Source organism: Polistes dominula, unplaced genomic scaffold, assembly GCF_049000335.1.
Source record: "Polistes dominula isolate Pdom_NZ unplaced genomic scaffold, Pdom_raw_medaka scaffold_35, whole genome shotgun sequence".
NCBI classification, from domain to species: domain Eukaryota; kingdom Metazoa; phylum Arthropoda; class Insecta; order Hymenoptera; family Vespidae; genus Polistes; species Polistes dominula.
Window position 1 is genome coordinate 2,218,147 of NW_028300968.1, and position 6,090 is coordinate 2,224,236.

Consider the following 6,090-nt stretch of genomic DNA (forward strand, 5'->3'; position numbering starts at 1 on the left):
TTTATATATATATATATATATATATATATATATATATATATATATATATATATATATAGCTTGTATGTATTTTATATTATTTAATTTGTATTTATTTTATTAGCAATATAGCAATTAATTAGCAATTAAGTAGCAATATAATTTTTATACTTATTAATTTGTATTTATTTTATAATTTTTATATTTATTAATTTGTGTATTTGTTTTATAATTTTTATATTTAATAATTTGTATTTATTTTATATTTAAATATTTGTATTTATTTTATTTTGTCAGGTTGCAAGGAAATATTAAAATTTGAGTTTTAAGTTTTTACATTTTTTTATTTTAGAGTATGTCATCGTATAACGTAGTTTATTATTTAAAATTATTATTTTATAAAATATATTGTTGTTATATTTATCTTACATATAAATTTTCTTTTAATATATATATATATATATATATACTATTAATTTAATTTATATTAGTTATTAATTTGATTCATATTTTGAAATTTATTAGTCATATTGTCAATTATATTATAAGTATTATATTTAATAATATTTTTTGCAAATATTTTTTATTATATACCTAAATTATATTGAACATATATATATATATATATATATATATATACAGTTGTAGTTTTAATTCAATGAATTATCTTGAAAAAAAATGTCTCCTCACGATAAATCGTACGTGATAGATTTAAAAAAAAAAAAAAAACTGACTCACGTATTCGTAAGATCTAAATTTAATAAAGAATCTATCTAATAAAAGTTTAAATTTCATGATATTTTTCATGTGGGTACAAGAAGGGGAAAGTTATTTCAAGCCAATAATAAAGCCACATATCTACCTTTATATTATGTGAAACTTCTACTAGGTGAACACGAATAATTCTTAACAAACATGCGGGTACCGTGCTGAGAATTCCATTCTATTTAACCGTAATTATTTAATTGACGATCTCTTCGCCAGCATTCTCACAGACGTAACTGGACATATATCTGTGCATATATATATATATAGACATGTGTTAATACACATGTATTATACAGGGACGATAACCAACCATGATACAATAAAGCTTTATAAAAGAAATGTAACTGAAAACATGAATAAAACATATCTTTATTATTTTATATATATATAGAGAGAGAGAAAGACTCTTGAGTCAACTCGACTAATTAAAAAATAAAATTATAAGAAAAATTCTTAATGTAATTCTCACAAAATATTATTCAATTATGATATGATAATATTTAATTAAAATAATTCTAATACAAACATCTTTGATTCTTTATTCCCTTATATATATATATATATATATATATATTATTAGTAATATTGTTTATGCAGGTAAACAAACAAATATTTAATATATATAATATAATATTTACAATATAGTTGACAATATGACTAACAAATTTCAAAATATGAATCAAATTAATAACTAATATACATTAAATTAATAGTAATATATATATATATATATATATATATATATATATATATATAAAATAAAGTGTTAAAATTAATTTTATACAATAATATACAATAATATATAAATTATTGTACACAAAAATATAATAGTATATATATATATATATATAAACTATTAGGTTAGAATAAATAATATATATATTATTAGTAATATCGTGTATACAGGTAAACAAGCATATATTAAATATATTACAGTAAAAATATTATTAAATAAATATTCTATAAAAAAAAATATATATTCAATATTAAATTTTAATAATATTATTCTATAAACAAACTATAAAGTAACAATTTTTGTTTCTTTTAAATTAGCAAAAATTTGATTAGAATATACAATGACTATTAGACGTTTATCTACACGTAAAAAAAAAAAATATATATATATATATATACATGTGTATGTGTGTGTGTGTGTGTGTATGTAAAAATATAGAACGAGATTTCGCGTCAGTATTTAAGCGCGGTGGAAAGAAAAGAACGAGGGGATTCACATAAGGGGGTGGTGGTGGTGGGGATCAAATCGTGTATCCATTGTGCTTAGGTGTTAGGCGTGTGTAGGGGTAGTATGAGCGGCGAACGGCGAACGGCGAACGGTGAACGGCAATGGTGCTTTAGAGGGTAGATTTGCACACGCGGCACAGATCCATCCGACAAAGGGATGGAACAGATTGGAACCTATTTGTTCCTTTACGTCGGTTCACTCACCCCGTCTTTTTTTTTTTTCTTTTTCTTTTTTCCTTTCTCTTTTTGTTCTTCTTCCTTTTTATTTCATTAAAAAGAACATATTCGAGACTAACGTACGAATTTTTTACCTTTTTCTTATTTCATAATTTTTAATAATATTCATTTTTACAAATCATTTTTATTTGTAGAAATTGCATTTCAGGTGAATGTATATGTATATGTATATGTATACAGTGTGAATGTATATATGTGAATGGGCAAAGGTATTGTTTGATTAGTTAAGGTAAACAAATGATGAGTAAATGATAATTGATTTTGTTTGATGATTAAATATTTAAATATGTAATTTAAATAATGTGTTAGGTTAGTTAGTACATGAAAAGTACAAAGGTATGTTTATATAAAACACATATAATATCAATATGAAAGTTAGTATTAATTTTTAGGTAACAAGTATCTTATTAGAAACCCTATACAAAGGTTATAATATATATATTTACTTATAATAAGTAAATATAGTATCAATATTATAAAAATATTATTAAAATATTCTTAATAATGATACCAATATGGAGTTAGCAATATGGCTCCCAAAAAAGTGAGAATAAATTATTTAATATACAAAAATAAATATCTTATAAGAGTTACATGTAAAACATGAGTTTAATATTTAATATAGTAATATATATTATTATATTCAATATTATTTATATACCAAGATATATATATATATATATATATATATATATATATATATATATATATATATTATTATATAGATATACCAAGTTGGAGGTGACAATATGGTTCCTAATTAGGTTAGAATAAATTATCTAATATATAAAAATAAATATCTTATAACAAATAGCAATATGTAAAAAGTGAATACCAAAATATATAATATACTATAATATAATATTATATATAATATACTATATGTATACCAAACAGAGATGACAATATGGTTTCCTAAAAATGTTGGAATAAATGATCTAATATATAAAAATAAATATCTTATAACAGTTATATGTAAAACCTAAATTTAATATTGAATATAATAATAAATATATTTCTTATTACATATTTATAATAATATTAAATAATTATTATTTTACAGATATATAAATTCATACATCCATATATATATGTAAAGCTTCCTGGGAACAGAACTCTGTACGTCTAAAGTATCGATGACTCATGTCGACTCTATCTGGCGCCGTCTCGCTTTTGGAGAATCGATCTTTTTAAAGGTGAAGGGGAGAGAGGTGGAATATCGTTTCTAATTCTACTCTCCACGTATGTATGCACCTAACCCATAAAATCTGAACGGCATTCTCGACAATAGAAGAACAACGCGTATATAGAAGAAGAGAGTATACGCTTCTTTCTCTCTCTCTCTTTTTTTTCTACTGGACCCTCAGGGCTTCTCTCTCATCCATGGTCCATATGGCGACCACCGAGCATAGTTCGTTTTCACAGGAGTGTATACTACGCTTAGGTAAAAGTACTCACGTTTATTTTCCTCTCCCACTTTTAGTCCTGTGTCTCTCGAGAATAAGAGACGAGGAGAGGAACACTGTGTTCTCTTATTTTATACTCCTTCTTTTTTTCTCTCTTTTTCTTTTTCAATCTGTCCAACTTTAGGAACAATTTATTATACAGTATTCCTGTTATATACTAGTACTATTTATTTTTTTTAATTCTCATTCTCATTTACAAAATTTTAATGCTTATTTATTTTAAGACAAATTGAATCATACAATTTAATCTTTTTAAATTACTAAAATAAGATAAGATTATTTTTGTTTATAATATTTTGTAAATTTTATTATACAGTTGATTGGTAAATCTCAATTTTTGTTAAGAATATCATGGATTATTTGTGTTAGAAAACATTGATAGAACAATAGATGGATACCTGTATATATGTGATGTATCGAATATTACATTTCATATTTGATTTTTTCTGATATTATTATCATATATATATATATATATATATATTTTTTGTATACTATTCTATACATAGTATAGCATAGTATAGTATAGTACAAATATAGTATATACCATAAATATACTATATAAAAATAATATATACTAAATATACTATACTAAAATATAGTATAGTATAAATATAGTATACTATAGTGGTGTAGTATAGTACAAATTCTATATATACTATATATATATATATATAATTTTCTATAATATATATATTATAATATAATATATATATTATATAGTATATTATAGTATATTATAGTATATTATATTTATTTATATATTTACATATTTATGTTATATTATATTTAATTAATAATATATTATATTATAATTAATATTTTTAATTTAATTATTATAATATATATATATATATATATATATATATATATATATATATATATTTATATTGTATTATAGTATATATTGTATATTAATATATTCTATATATTCTACATTTATATATAGTATTCTATATATACTATTTTATAGTTTATATATACTATTATATTATTCTATAATTTTTATAGAATATATATATATATTATTCTAATAAAAAAAATATCAAGGTTGTATACTAAAAGGTAGGATAGAGAAAAAAACAACAAAAATTAGAAAAGATATATCTAAACAATAGTTAAATAAGGATAGAAATGACTGAACACGTACCATCTCTACCCCCTACCTTTAAAACAATGTTCCTACAGTTTCACCATAAAATATAATACATTGTAAAATTCATGAGAAACGGTTGATTAATTTTATTGGTAACGTCATTTGGGTATGAAAGAAGAAGAAGAAGAAGAAGAAGTCGTTAAAACAAAAAGTAAAAGGAAAAGAAAAATGTAGGAGGTAAAAGAAGAAGAAGAAGAAAAAGAAGAAAAAAGAAGAGGACAGATTTCTTGAGTTTAAGGTGGAGGAAGAGCGTAAAATATGTAGAAGGCACTTTGAAAAACAAAAAGAATAGTATAAGAAACGTGTGGAGGCAAGTGGTCCGCACATGTTGGGACATTTGCTCAAGAGGTCAATTTTTTGTCTTACGAGCTTTCAGTTTTACGGATCCTACCAGACGATTAGGTTTTCTACAATTTTCTACGCGTATTTCTTTAACTCGATAATGAATACCTGTTGAGATGAACATTTTGATATTCAAAATAAATGTTTGAAACAATTGTTCGTTAAATTAATGTCCTTGAGACGTATGTTGAAACAGTTGGAGGTGAATAAAATGATCTTAGAGAACCTTTTTTTTAATTATATAGCCATACCGTTATTCTCTACCTTAATTTCAAGGTTTCGCCTTTTGTTTTATTTTAAATTTTCTATTTCTTTTATTTTTGATTTATTAGTCTGTCTTGTTTTTTTTATGATTAATTGTTTTTTTCCTTTTTTTTTTCAGATTTTTATTTTCTATTGTTTTTCTTTTTTCTCATTCACTTTTAAATTCTTAACGTTCTTCCTGTTGTTTTTTCTCTCCATCGCGTTCTGACACATTCTCTCACATATAACTAATCATTCGTTCCATCCAAACTATCTTTGTTTTAGAAAATCAAATTTTTTCTTTCTATTGCTTCTTTCTCGATAGATACGAGAAATATCTCGAACTTTGAATATTTTTGTTTTCTGTTTAATTAATAATATAAATTAATATCATAATTTATTCTTTTACTCGTCATTCCACAAATCTTACAATTCGTAAAAAAAGAAAAAGTAAAAATAAAAATGACATAAAGAATTTTAAGTCCCTCGAAAAATTTTACTTCAAAAACTTCATAAATCTCATAACGACAGGAAACAAAAAAAGAAAACAATAAAAAATACATTCTAAGCTGATAATCATGTTAAGTGTAATAAAAAAAAACAACAAACAACAAACAAAAGAAAAGAAAGGAAGTAAGATTGGAACAGCAAACAAAA